General features: G+C 44.8%; 1 protein-coding gene across 3 annotated transcripts in view; it reads right to left on the bottom strand.

The window, feature by feature from the left end:
- CAPN6 (calpain 6) overlaps positions 1-14,159 on the bottom strand; it is a 154,347-nt gene extending 140,188 nt beyond the window's left edge. For 2 of the 3 annotated variants that reach the window (XM_044268241.1, XM_044268243.1), the window contains exon 1: positions 13,943-14,159. The gene's annotated coding sequence lies outside the window, so the exon portion shown is untranslated. Of the gene's footprint in view, positions 1-11,440; positions 11,593-13,942 lie in introns of all 3 variants that reach the window. The other variant, XM_044268242.1, reaches the window with a different exon arrangement.
- Between the last annotated feature and the right edge of the window lie 1,125 nt (positions 14,160-15,284).

Below are 15,284 nucleotides of genomic sequence, written 5' to 3'. Positions count from 1 at the left end.
ACATTTTGTTGCAGTAGCATTTAAAAAGTCATAAACACAGGATTGGCACTTTTTTCACCAGAAAACTAGCATAGTGAGATTATAAATCTACTCCTTTGCTTTAATTTTTTTTACTCTTACTAAAGAGTTTTTTTTATATTTTGTGCGACCATCTGATAATCGAGAACCCCAGGTCTATTGCTTGCTACTTGATAAAAGGAATTATACTGTAAAATGTATCACTTTTTTGCAGTAAATGTCATTCTTTCAAGGCAAACACCCCTCCAGAGAAGATGCTCATCCTCCTGTTATATGCTTTGTTTCTACGGGAATGTAGTAATTACTTAAAACTATTTATGCTTATTGTTTGCCACATGAGAATTACAACTCAAATTGAAACATAATCACAACTCAATTCATAAAAATAAAAGCTTAAAATTCCATAATCATTACCAATGAAACAAGATTGTGTTCACTCATAAAGCAGCATCACCCGGAGGACTGCTTTACCACCATCCTGCTGTAAAAGATCCCGCTCTAATGAACATGCTCTGTAACTAATCCACATCACAAGGATTGTAATGTGCATGAAATTTACAATCTCTAACCGGTGGGATTTGAGGTGATGATTTATTTTCTCTCCACAGCTTGATTATTTCCACTTCATCTTTTTTTGAAAATGTATAAACATAAAGGCTTAAATTAAGAATAAGAATAGAATCTTTATAGCTTTCTATTTTCCAAAAGGAAAAATACATGCAGCGAGTCATTGTCTAGAAGAGTAGGGAGAACACTTAAAGTGGTTGTCCCATGAAAAATATTCTAAATTTTTTAAACCAGCACCTGGATCTCAATACTTTTGTAAATGCATGTAATTAAAAACTGGTGTATCTACTGAGTCATTCAATAAAATATCTGTATAGCGCCACCTTCTGTTTGTTGCTTTCCCTTTCGCTCTGTGCACCTTGCTGAGGTGGACGCACATGCTCAGTTCCTTACTTCAACTACCACTAGCCATATCTACTGTTAGAAGTTGTGACAGTTACAGGGAGAGAGCTGCAACAGAAAGGATACACTCCCTGAGAAAGTAAACACCCCTTTAAAAAAAAGGGCACGCAGCTTAAAATAAATCTAGCAGAGGAATTGGAGAAATGAATGGGGACACCTCTGGATACATGTAAGGTACAGGGCTGGTTCTGGCATTGTTAGAAAGAGATTGTATTATATGATTTTCTTTTCTTACGTTAATGATGGGATAATTCCTTTAATATTCAGACTTTAGCATTCAATTTAAATAAGTCTAAATGCAGTGCTGTTACATTTAATTAATTAATTTTAAATTGGTCAGAGCTCTGTTTTTCTGATATAGTATTCTAAATCCTCTGTGTTGCTATAATGTTATATTCTAGCATACTGCAGCCACCACTAGGGGATACTTTGGCACTTACTGCATATCATTTATAAAGTAAAATCAATAATGAAACTGTATACAATGAGCCACCCATGTTATATATAGTGTAGGAAGGCGCAAGGGGCCGTCATTGATGGAAGGTATGTGTCACCGAGATTCCTGGCCTCGGTGAGGTAACAGCCAGTAGTTTTGAGTGTCAGCAGCAGCTAGTGCTGACTGACACTGTTTTTTGTTAGTATGACTGTAAAGCCGATCCAGGCCGGCTCTTACTGGGAGTAGCCAAAGTGCTGGGTGGGTGGCTACTCCCCACGCTCCAGGCCGGGTCTTTTTGGCCTATATAAAAAAAACAGCAAGCAATCCTCCATCTGACAGAGAAGCTGGGGAATCTCTGTGAAGTTGTGCCATGCTAAAGGGCTGAGAGCTGCATGCCAGGAAACAGGCCCCTAAAGCCTGCTGTGTACTGCGGGTGGAAAACTGCTAACCAGGTGAAGATTTTTGTTCTATGGACATTGCATGCTGTGAACAGACACTAAGACTGTGAACGGTCATTTTTGTTTTTCCTTATGTGTAAATAAACACCGAACTGTTTAAGTTAAAGACTTGTATGACTTTTTGATCGCTTGCTATTACACTTTTTATGATGTAAGGTGAAGCATGGTGGTGGTAGTGTCATGGTGTGGGCATGTATGGCTGCCAATGGAACTGGTTCTTTTGTATTTATTGATGATGTGACTGCTGACAAAAGCAGCAGGATGAATTCTGAAGTGTTTCAGGCAGTGGCGTACCGCCCATAGAGGCAGACCATGCCACTGCTATGGGGCCCGCGGCACTGGGGGGCCCGTAGCGCAGAGAAGGCCCCGCCCACACTATTTGGCCCCGCCCACTCATGACCTGCAGCCGGCTATGCGGCTGCTTTTCTCCAGCCCCAATTCATCTTCCGCAATCGCCGCCAAGCCGCCCTCCCCCCGTTTGACCTGATCCTGACCTGACCTCCTCCTGACCTGATCCTGACAGTCTGCTGACGCGGAATCAGGATCAAGCCAGCCTGCATGTAGCGCTCGAGCCGCTGGCCAATCAGCACAAGGCAACTCTGTTGAGGCAGCTGCTGATTGGCCAGTGGCGCAAGGGGGCGGGAAAATCGGCTTGAACTTCGCCGTCGCCAGAGTGCCTGAGCTGAGAAGACGAAGAGGAAGATTCTGAAGCACCGGCTGTGTCTCTGGCTGGCTGGACTGAAGTAAGTCACTCAGACTCAGAACAAGTACCGTTCGTTCGTCCTGCCGTGTCACTGCCGGCTGCACTCCCTGCAGCAGTGCCTGGCCTGGCCAACTCTGACTATGACTATATTATATATTACGCTGCCTGAGGCCCGTGTTAGTTTACAAATCTCTGGGGGGCAGGGTGATATCTGTTACTTCTTTACAATGTGCCCCCCTTGCCTGTCACTGCAGGGAGCTCGGCCCATATGCTGCATGTAGTACGCCATTACCCATGTGGAGAGTTCATGTATTAACTGTGCTCTTCAGATGAAACCCTAGGCTCTAGTATTATATAACCATCTGGTCATATAATACTAGAGCCTAGGGTTTAATCTGAAGAGCACAGTTAATACATGAACTCTCCACATGGGTAATGGCGTACTACATGCAGCATATGGGCCGAGCTCCCTGCAGTGACAGGCAAGGGGGGCACATTGTAAAGAAGTAACAGATACCCGCAGACCAAGAAATCCTTATATGATGTCCCGCCTTTCCTCCTACTCTTTCCTGTATGAGCCCCCCCCGAATCCTGAATCCTCTATGAGCCCCCCTAATGCCTCCATTACCCCAAAATGTCCAGGTTCGGGGAAGAGTAGGAGGAAAGCACACTGTCCTCTATGAGCCTCCCCCCCCCCCCCGAGTCCTCTATGAGCCCCTCAACCCCTAATGCCCCCCAAAATGCCAGGGGGGAGAGGAGTAGAAGGAAAGCACACTGTCCTGAGCATTTTGGGGGGCATTAAGGGTTTGGGGGGCTCATAGTGGACAGTGTGCTCTCCTACTCCTTCCCCCCGGGCATTTTGGGGGGCATTAGTGGTTCTTTAATGGGGGTGTGGCATGGGAGGAGCCAGGACAGGAGGTGGGACGGGCCAGGGGTGGATAGTGGGTGGGGTTAGGGGGCCCAATTCAGATGCTTGCTATGGGGCCCAGTGATTTCTATGTACGCCCCTGGTTTCAGGCAATATTATCTGCTCATATTCAGCCAAATGCTTTGGATGGCGCTTCACAGTGCATATGGAAAATGACCCAAAACATACTGCAAAAGCAACCAAAGAGTTTTTTAAGAGAAAGAAGTGGAATGTTATGCTAATGGCCAAGTCAATCACCTGACCTGAATCCGATTGAATATGCATTTCACTTGCTGAAGAAAAAACTGAAGGGAAAATGCCCCTAGAACAAGCAGGAATTGAAGACAGTTGCAGTAGAGGCCTGGCAGAGCACCACCAGGGATGAAACCCAGCATCTGGTGATGTCTATGCATTCCAGACTTCAGGCTGTAATTGACTGCAAAGGATTTGCAACCAAGTATGAAAAAGTAAAAGTTTGATTTATGATTATTATTCTGTCCCATTACTTTTGGTTCCTTAACAAGAGGAAGGCACATATGTAAACTGTTGTAATTCCTACACCGTTCACCTGATTTGGATGTAAATACCCTCAAATTAAAGCTGACAGTCTGCAGTTAAAGCACATCTTGTTCGTTTAATTTTAAATCTATCAATCTATTAAATGTTACAATTGTGTCGATGTCCCAATATTTATGGACCTGACTGTATCTGCCGATGTTCGAAAAGGTGGCCGTGAGGAATAAACTACCGCAAGACCAGTGGGCTGAGGTCGTCACTCCGTACCTGACGTCTGGACCCCAGCAAGTGTTTTTTGATCTCCCCGATGATCAAGCGGCCGACTACCCGACCATAAAAGGTGAGATCATGGCGAGACTGGGTGTGAATGTATGGGTCCAGGCTTAGCGGGTGCCCAGTGGGAATTTAACTCGGCTGAACCCGCCAGACCACAATATTATGACCTGCTACACCGGTTGAAGAAGTGGCTGCAGCCTGACATATTGACTCCCACTACTATGCTGGACCATCTGATGGTGGATGTGTTTTGGTTGGCTTTGCCGTACCCTCTCCAGTACTGTATCGGCCAGGCGTCTTCTGGTAATGCCTTAGAGATGGTCGACCTGGTGGAGGCCACCAGAAATTTACAGGGGGGTTCTTTTGGGAGGGGGCAAATCAAACCCCAGAAATCTCCACCTCAGACCCAGCGGCCCGTGCCAGCCAAGCCCGCCAGGGACGTATACCCTGCAGACCCAACCCCGGGGGTTTGCTGGCGGTGTCATGAGCCTGGACACATAAGGGCTGACTGTCCCCATAGGGTTGAACCCATGGATACCAACTATGGCTACCGACACTCATTGTATGCCAGGAAGCTGTGTGCCACAGGTACCTCCGAGACTGTAGACAATAGCCACCTGTGCCAGGTGGAAGTGGGGGACACTCTTGCCGTGGCACTGCTGGATTCAGAGAGCTTGGTGTCCCTGGTAAGAGCTGCCCTGGTGCGGCCCGTCGAGTATACTGGCATTGCGTGCATTCATGGGGACTTACAGGACTATCCCACCGCCCTGGTCTCTATTCTATATCAATGGTGGCCGGCAGGTGGACTTATGAGGTGGACATCGCCACAAAATTACTGTATGAACTAATCATTGGGAGAGACTACCCTGGTTTCCAGGCACTATGGCTGGACACGATAGTTACCGATACCCGTGAGACAGATGTGACCCTAGCAGAGTGGCCCGGCTCAGGGGGGAGACCAGAACCCTGGGAACCTGAGTCCAAAGGGCCAGTGGTAGGGGTGACCGCCACTTCGGTGGAAGAGGGGGAGACAACTCCGCTAAGTGTGATGGTGGGAGACATGGAGGACTTGCCTCTGGGTCCGGAGGTAGCCAACCTCAATGTCTCTGGGGATAATTTTGGTACTGCACAACATTGGGACCCAACCCTATCCCGAGCCTGGCAAAATGTATTAATAATAGACAGGAAACCACAACAACCGGGGCAGAGTCGGTGTTTCCCTGTTTTGTGGTTTATGAAGAGATGTATTGAGTAAACCAGCTGCGAGGTGAATCTTTCGAATAGTTGGTGGTACCCCAGGCTTATCGCAAACTCGTGTTACAGTTAGCCCACCAGCATGTTCTCGGGGGTCATCTGGGAATGCAAAAAACGCAGGACCGGATTCTACAGCGGTTTTACTGGCCCAGTGTGTTCAGAGAGGTAGAAGAATATTGTAAGTCTTACCTAACCTGCCAGATGATGAGCCCCCAGCCATATTTCCGTAGTCCCCTGGTACCCCTCCCGATTATCGAGGTCCTGTTCGAGTGAATCGCTATGGATCTTGAAGGCCCGGTACCGAAGTCTGCTAGAGGACACCAACATATCTTGGTTGTCCTCGACTACGCCACTAGGTACCCAGAGGCGATGCCACTGCGGCATACATAAGCCAAACTCATAGCTAAGGAGTTAATGGAGATCTTTTCTCACGTGGGTCTGCCTAAGGAGGTTCTGACTGACCAGGGGACCCTGTTTATGTCCAAGGTCATGAGGGAACTCTGTAAGTTGCTCCACATAAAACAGCTACGGACGTCCGTGTATCATCCACAAACGGATGGCCTAGTAGAGAGGTTTAATAAAACATTAAAAAATATGCTAAAAAGAGTGGTCTCTAAGGATGGGAGGGACTGGGACCTTCTTCTGCCCTGTCTCGTGTTTGCAGTGCGGGAGGTGCCCCAGGCCTCTACTAGGTTCTTGCCCTTCGAAACTGCTATACGGCAGACACCCTCGCAGTCTGTTGGACGTGGCCAAAGAGGCGTGTGAACAACAACCCACATCGCACAGAAGTGTTGTTGAGTACGTCACCCAGATGCAAGGACGGATGGAAACAGTATTACCTCTGGTTAGGGAGCATATGGAGGCAGCGCAGCGAGTCCAGAGTAGGATCTATAATCGGCAGGCTCGGGTCCGGACCTTTAACCTGGGTGATCTGGTATTGATTCTGGTACCAACCGTAGACAGTAAGCTCCCAGCTAGGTGTCATCGAGGAGTCAAAAAGTGAATGGGCCAGTCCGATAGTCTTAATACCCAAGCCAGACTTGACATTGCGGTTCTGTAACGACTTCAGCAAACTGAATGAGGTGTCCAAGTTTTATGCATAGCCCATGCCTGTGAATAAGCTTATTGAGAAGTTGGGCCAAGCCCAGTATTTTTCTGTGTTGGACCTCACCAAAGTCTACTGACAGGTACCCTTGACGGAGACTGCAAAGGAAAAAAAGGCTTTCATAATGCCAGAGGGGCTGTATCAGTACAAGGTATTACCCTTTGGTCTACATGGTGCTCCCGCCACGTTTCAAAGGCTAATGGACATTGTACTCCGTCCACATTGTCGGTACGCTTCGGCGTACCTGGACGATATCGTTATCCACAGCACCGACTGGGAAAGTCACCTACCTAAATTACAGGCTGTAGTGGACTCCCTTAGAAAGTCTGGCTTAACCGCTAACCCAAAAAAGTGCACGATAGGGTTAGAAGAGACCAAGTACCTGGGGTATATAATTGGGTGTGGAACTATCAAACCTCAGGTGAACACAATTGAGGCAATTAGGAATTGGCCCCGACCTGTCACTACTCGGCAAGTAAAGTCGTTCCTGGGTTTGGTGGGGTACTATATGAGGTTTGTCCCAAATTTTGCTACAGTTGCTGCACCATTGACAGGCCTTTTGAATGGACGCAAGTCAGTGATGGTTCAGTGGAATAAGCAGGCGGAAAAGGCTTTCTCCAACTTTGAAGTCTGTCCTGTGTGGGTCCCCGGTATTGGTGACGCCTGACTTCAAGAGGGAGTTTGTGGTACAGACCGATGTCTCTGAAGTAGGCCTCGGAGCTGTACTCTCTCAGGACATCAATGGGGAGGAACATCCTGTTGTTTTCCTGAGCCGGAAGCTTACCCCAGCCGAGACTAGGTACAGTATAGGGGAGAGAGAGTGCCTGGCCATCAAGTGGGCACTCGAGTCTCTCCGCTATTATCTGTTGGGAAGAAAGTTCCGTCTGGTGACCGACCACTCCCCTCTCAAGTGGATGAGCCAGGCCAAAGAGAGGAATGCTCGGGTCACCAGATGGTTCTTATCTTTACAAAACTTCAAGTATTCCGTGGAACATAGGGCAGGCAGGTAAATGCAGATGCCCTGTCCTGGGTACACTGGTGGGTGTTCATCCCCTGAGGGTTGAACAATGGGGGGAGGTATGTAGGAAGGCGCAAGGGGCCGTCATTGATGGAAGGTATGTTTCACCGAGATTTCTGGCCGCGGTGAGGTAAGAGCCGGTAGTTTTAAGTGTCAGTAGCAGCTAGTGCTGACTGACACTGTTTTTTGTTGGTATGGCTGTAAAGCCGATCCGGGCCGGCTCTTACTGGGAGTAGCCAAAGTGCTGGGTGGGTGGCTGCTCCCCACGCTCCAGGCCGGGTCTTTTTTGGCCTATATAAAAAACCCAGCCAGCAATCTCATCTGGGTGTGGTTTATCCTCTGCTAACCAGGTGAAGATTTTTGTTCTATGGACATTGCATGCTGTGAACAAACACTAAGACTGTGAACGGTCATTTTTGTTTTTCCTTATGTGTGAATAAAAGCCAAACTATTTAAGTTAAAGACTTTGTGATTGCCTCTATACTGAGTCCGCTAGCCTGTTTACCAGAGCAAAACCCCACAATTAGATGCAGTGGTTGCTATTTAAAGGGTTAGACTGCTGGGATTGGAGTTCTCTCTGATCCCAGCTTTTGCAGCAGTAGCTGGGCTGATCTGGCAGGTGCACTGACAATAAGATCACCATGGCAAGATGTACATCATGAAGCGTTAACTGGTTGCTGCCCATAACATATAGTTTTAAAATGGTTCTTTCAGGGTTAAAGCAGGGGATTCGTTATAGTGGAAGCAGGGCAAGCGGCAGCTATGGGAAGAGGATTGAAAGATTTTATTTTCAGAGCCCCCTCAACAGTATTATACAATGACATTATATACAGTGGCAGTATATACAATGACATGACATACAGTATATACAGTACATGTAGGAAACAAAGTGAGAGAGCTATCTGGACAAGCCGCAGGAGCGAGGGTTACACAGGGGGAAGGGGTTTCTGCGGGGGGTGGGGTGTCATTCAAAAAATTGCTGTGGGGCCAGTCAGTTCTGGTTATGCCAATGGGTAAAATGATTTCTTAAAATCAACAAGAAATAAAACGCCCATCACTGCTTGTCAGACTGCAGCATTTTCTGCATGATCCTGACGCAACAGCTGGTGGCCGACTGAAGGTGGTGACCTAGCAAAGGAGTCAGTCTTAAAGGGGTTGTCTCATCATGGACAATGAGGGCATATCACTAGGATATGCCCCCAATGTCTTATAGGTGTGGGTCCCACTGCTCGGACGCTCACCTATATCGAGAACGGAGCCACCACCAAGCCTGATCCCCATAGAAGTGAATGGGAGCGTACTGTACATGCGCAGCCTCCACTCCCATTCATTTCTATGGGGCCGGAGGAAATAGCTGAGCCAGAGCACATGCACAGCGTGCCCTCCTTCGTTCTCGATATAGGTGCGGGTCCCAGCGATGGTACCCACACCTATAAGACAATGGGGGCATATCCTAGCGATATGCCCCCATTGTCCATGATGAGACAACCCCTTTAATGATTTCTCTGTTCTACTTCAGAGGGGATATGCTGCTGCTCCAGGCAGTTGTCTTGCAGCCTGCGAGGAGTGGAATTGCTGATCTTGTGGACATAGAGAGATTTATTTCTATATTTCTCAGTATTAATTTTAATATCAGAAAAATAGGATCACAAGAAAGGAGGAGGAAGAGGTTGAGCTGGGATATTTCATTTTTGGGCTTTTCTGTGTTTTGCATTTCTTTAACAACAACATTTTGATCGTATGATACTAATAAAAAAAAATGCCAACATAGTCAATATAATGCAGATTTCTAAAGAATGATACCGCACTATAAATCCTGCTTGAGAATAGATGAACTCTCTGTGTACTGACATAACATACAGCACAGACAGCGAGCACCTTTCTACAGCATAAGCTCCTCTGCTTCGCATTATGCATGGTTTTCTATACAGAAAGCACCTATTATACAGTGGAATATGTTGATTGATCTACTATTCATTCAAAAGGATTATTGACAATTGTCAGAAAATAATTAAAGAATGTACACTACTCACCCATTTCATTCCTGGGAACTTTCAGCATTGCCGCTCTTGTCCACCTGCTGGGCTATGTATGCTTGGCTGTATGACATGCCCATATACTTCATATGACCACTGCAGCCACCCACTGGCCTCAGCAGTTTCATGTTGTATACCACTGAGGCCTGTTATTGGCTGCAGTGATGTGTCTGGTGCATACAGGCATGTCATTGTTGCAGCGGGAGGAAGATCGGAGCAGGGATGGATGAAATGGGTATACATTATTTTATAGCAATTGCTGGCTTGGGGTGTTTTTTTTAAACTGTGTCTGACAACCGCTTTAAAGGGCTTTTCCAGTTATACACACAAAAAAATAAAAATCCCACCAGCATTGAATCTTACTACATTATATAAATCAGAGGATGAAGTTCTGAATGCATTTTGACTCCTCCAGAGTAATTGCCATATGTGACCCGTGCCCTGTGTACACAACCCAGCGCAAGACTCACGGCGAGGGGCCCCCTTCCAGCACATAGACTTTTACTAAAGAAGTTATTTAACAGGTCTTCATCAGGACCCATCAGATCTCCTGTATTGCAAACATAAGAGTTACCATTACACTACAAACCTGCTCAGTTGGAATGGCTGAATTTTCTGCGCTTAAAAAGCTATTTTATTCACATGCATAACTAAAAAAATAGTATATTACTGAAATGAAGGGACAAAAAATTGCGCCATGTACCAATCACCATAAATAATGAGTTTACTTGATTGTATGGCTTATTATGATTACAGGGATACCAAATACTCTTTTATGATATCCCATAGTAAGAATGTAACAAAAACTTTAATGGTTTTTGCTTTGTTATTTTTTTTTTAAATGAAAATGAAAAATGCCATCAATGGGATCAGGCAGTGAAGTAGAGGATCTGGCAATGATGTGTCCGTGAGATCGTACTGTGCAGGGGCAGCCTGCCGGATCCACAAACGGAGATGTGAATGAGGCCTGGGGAGGCAGTGGGAGTCTAATACTGTCTAACAGTAAGACAATGTAAAGTCGGATTTATCCTAGGGACTGACGATGGCTGATAAATCTGGTGCATCTGTAGACTGTCTAGTGTAAGCATACACCACCTATAAGTTGGCAGAGTTTTACTCCAAAAATGTACCAAAATTTGATGCATTTTTTTGCACACGAAGGCACATTTAAGCCACGCCCCTTTCTTGTGAAGTCAAGTTACCTTTCCACTAAGCCATGCCCCTTATTGGACGAGGCGGAAAAGATCAGAAGTGTGTAAAGCAGTTGATAAATATGTTACAAAGCATGCACGTCACTTTTTTGGTGCAAATTGCACCAAAAACTGTTGCATTTTCAATAGCAAATCTGCCCCATTGTCTGTAGCTGTAGCACTCAGTTTCTAGAATCTGGTTACCAGGAACCATGCGTTATCAACTGAAGATGAAAAAAAACTGTTATTGTGGTATGGCAAGGATTACAGTAAGGCCTCTTACACATGAATGTAAGGGCTCCGTGCCCGTGCTGTGGGCCGCAAATTGCAGTCTGTAATGCACGTGCATCGACCGCGGGGCAGCCGCATGCGGATCAAGTGAATGGGTCCGCATACGTGATGCGGAATGCACACGGCTGGTGACATGTGCATTGCGGAACCACCGTAACAGCACGGGCATGGAGCCCTTACGTTCGTGGGAAAGAGGCCTAAAGGCTTGAGCCAACTGAGGGCGAAGAGGGCTTGAGCGTGTCCATTCCTTTCACTGGTATCACCTTGGAGTACTCTATGTATTCTGATAAAACTTGGTACTCAAATCATTGTTGCTGTTCTGTTTCTGCTATTTATCAGCGAGTGCCGGTCTTCTTCTTTTCACATTAGGATCGGGGAGAGTTCACATCACCGTTTCATTTTCCTTTCTTCTGATCTGTCAGATGAACCAAAAAAATAACTAAAAACAGGATCCTGTAAAAAAAAAACGGATTCTGTTCCATCAGTTGGCATCCGTTTGAGCTATTTCCGCCTGAGATCCGTTTTTTTTCAGGATCCTGTTTTTCTCTCTATCTTCTTCTGATGGATCAGAAGAACAGAGAGCTAAACGGTCCTGTTAACTCACTCCTAGACTATCCCTAAGGTAAATATACCAACCAAGGTGTTCATATAAAATTACAAATTCAATTTTCCCATGTTGCTGCACTTCTTATTTTTCTAAATTTACTTCATTTTTAATCAATTACTAATATTAACTGCCCTGGGTAAAGAGAAAGTAAAAGCATGCTGTGATGTGATCCTGTGCCAGTCTCCTCAGTGATGGAACAGCACTACAGAAGTCAAGCTGTGAAGAAAGCAAGACGTCTTCGCTGCTGTGCCGCCTACCAGGACAGTGGAAGCTTAAACTGGGACTTTATTTATAGTATTGTGTAGGGACAGGGATGTTAAGATTTTTTTTAAACATAGTTTATTAGGGAAATATGTTTCTTTTTGCTTTATATTCCTGCTCAATCTGGGCTCTGAAATCAAGGAAGTGGTCCTATCAGTGATTGACAGGTATCTCTGTATACACAGTCATAGAAAACCTGATGAAGGGGAATTGTTTATCCCCGAAACGCGCGGTTTTTATGTATGTACGCTATCTTCTAATAAAGAAGAATTTTATCTGACCATTAAGACCATCTTGACCAGTGATTTTGCGCCTGAGCAGAATTTCCTTCACTACAAGCATCCTTTGGGAGGACTGGACATCCTATCCGAAAGAAACCTTTTTTTTCATACACAGTGCGGATTTCCACATGAAATCCACATCAACACCGCATAAAATAAAAAAAGGCACATACATCTGCACTATTTATCACAGTTTTGGTGCGTTATGGTGTTTTTTATGTGTTTTTTTTTTGTTGTGGATTTTCTGTTTGTGTTAACAACCTCATTAAAGTCTATGAGGAATGCCAATATATATGAGGTGAGGAAACGCAAAAACAATTGACATGTAGAGGATTTAAAAATCTACACTGTAAATCAGTTTCCGTACGTAAAAAAATACACATGAGATGCACAACAGATACAGTCATATGAAAATCTGCACGAACAAATGTGCATAATCTTGAATATGTGCAGTTACACTTATGGTGACATTTTTGGGTCAACCACAGAGTCTGGCATTTTTTGTGCATGTGCAGTGTGTGTTGACATTTTTTATTGGCATTTTTGCATGGCATGTTTTATCAATGATTTTTCCATACAGCTCTCTATAGAAACTAACATCATGGGAGGGGGGTCAGGCGGTGTCACATACTGTACTTTTCTATAAAAAAAAAAAGGCATGCAAAAAACACCATTAAAGGGGTGTCCCTTTAATGGCGGGGGCCTGACTCTCGAAACCTCCGCTAATCAGCTGTTTGAAAAGGTAGCAGCACTCGGTGAGCATTGCAGCCTCTGCCCAGGCCAGTGACGTCACAGTACATTAAATTGAATGGGTTGAGCGGCAATACCAAGCATGGTCACTATCTAATGGAAGGCGCTATGCTTGGTAGGCTGTGAAGAGACTGCAGCAATCACCGGAGTGCCGCGGCCTCTGCAAACAGCTGATTGATGGGGGTGCCAAGAGTCAGACCCCCATTAAGCTGATATTGATGACCTATCCTGAGGATAAGCCATAAATATCAAATTCCTGGACAACCTCTTTAAAAAACACCCAAAATAAAGTACTGAAATACCTCAGAAATGCTAAGCAAACGATGACCAAGTTTGTTGACAGTTCTTTTTGTCACAAAAAACAACAGAACCAAAAATGTGTGGGACGGGACCCTTTAAGAAATCTCATTGTATGATTACTACATAACCTCCATAAACAAGGATTCCTGCCAGGGTTATTAAATCAATAGAAGCGCATTTCATCTCCTGCAGGTTTGTGGATGTAAATCAATACTTCACATTCATTTATGCTTGCCAAAAATGTGACAGCTACTGCATAGTGTGTGAAGGCCGGAATCGCGGCACAACTGGCGTTCTGTTTTCTTCACGTTGAATAAATTGCTTTTAACAACATGTTGATTCTGTTAGTAAGCCCCTGCAATTAAAATCTGGCTTATATAGAATGTAGTGTACCCAGATGTAGCAGAGCTACAACTTCTAAGGTCTGCTTAGCCTACCCCTTGTACCTACAGTTCCCTGTAAAATAACACCAATTGTGCAACATCATCTGACAAACTCAGCTCTTCTACATCTGCAGATTCTACCGCCTTATGACACTTTGAGAACATGTTTATGACCAGTCTTACCTCTGAGCCCTGCTGCTTCCTTACTGCTCCTGTCAGCGAGGTATTCAACAATCCCAAAAATCAATACAATTTGAGCATTCCGGCTGCCAACACTGGGAACAGCTGCTGGGTGTACCAATGTCGCCAATACGAGAGGGGGTCCTGCGTCCTGCAGAACCTTCTCAAACTATATTCTAGCTTTGTTTTAGAGGGCAGTGAGTCATAGCTGAGGGCTGGATGTCTTATGTGTTATAGAGGACTAGGGGGGGTGTATTTTGGAGCTGCAATTCTGAAGCTGTTATGGGAAGGAGGAGGGAGTGGAGCGTCCCATAGGAGCAAAATGAGTCCCAAATGACCTTTAGTGAATAATGCAAAGCAGTAATACCTATACCATATGGCGCAATAGAAGATTTAAGTATTTACTTACAGATTTCGTATGTTCTTTTAGGATTTCGTATAAGGGTATAGTCACACACAGCAGTTTGGTTGCAGAAAGTTCTGTGACACATTTAACTGAATATCCGTCCTATGTTCAGATGGACTGCATAGAACTGATTGTTCAGCCACACAAATTTCTGCAAAGCATCTGCTGCATGTAATATATATGTATATATCCTTAGAGAGACGTTTTAGGCCTTATACATTTGACCATATTCTTCATCTGTGTCCTATCCACAATTTTTTGCAGATAGCACGCACTGACCTATTAATTATAGTGCTTGAAAAGCAAATGTTATTATAGTGCTTGAAAAGCAAATGTTATTCCGCATATTATTATATTTTATTATAGTGCTTGAAAAGCAAATGTTATTCCTCGTATTTTTCTATTTTATTAGTGCTTGAAAAGCACTATACTGTTATTCCCCATAAAAAAGTCCCCATAGAAATGAATGTTAGAAGTCCGTTATTAATGCAGCATGAACCGCTTAACGTACAGGCTGCTTTTAGGTGCTTAGCACTGAGAGGTGTGCTGTGTATCTTTCGAGTCAATCAGATTTATTTTCATAAATGTTTGATTAAAAATAAAAGGTTTCCCATAGAAATGAATGACAGAATTCTGAAATGAATAGAGGCTGAGCTGCTTAATGTGTAGTTCAAACTGCCTCTGAAAGCTTTCAGCACTGAGAGGTGTGCAATGTATTTTTGGAGTTTATCGGATTGTTTTTAATTTATGGCAAAAAAAATTAAAAACCTCCTTTACGGTATTACAACATGATGTGGTCGCTTGTGACATGGCCGTGCTGTGTTCGAGTACAGTGCAGCCAAAAGGCACACATCGGGCTCAAATTAAACTAATGAGACGACAATGTTCAGTGGGTCTGTATTGTTAATGGCTGTGTGGCGCCTTCAATACCGTGCGGCC

The sequence above is a fragment of the Bufo gargarizans genome, chromosome 9 (assembly GCF_014858855.1).
Source record: "Bufo gargarizans isolate SCDJY-AF-19 chromosome 9, ASM1485885v1, whole genome shotgun sequence".
Taxonomy (NCBI): Eukaryota; Metazoa; Chordata; class Amphibia; order Anura; family Bufonidae; genus Bufo; species Bufo gargarizans.
This window is presented reverse-complemented; position numbering and strand designations above follow the sequence as displayed.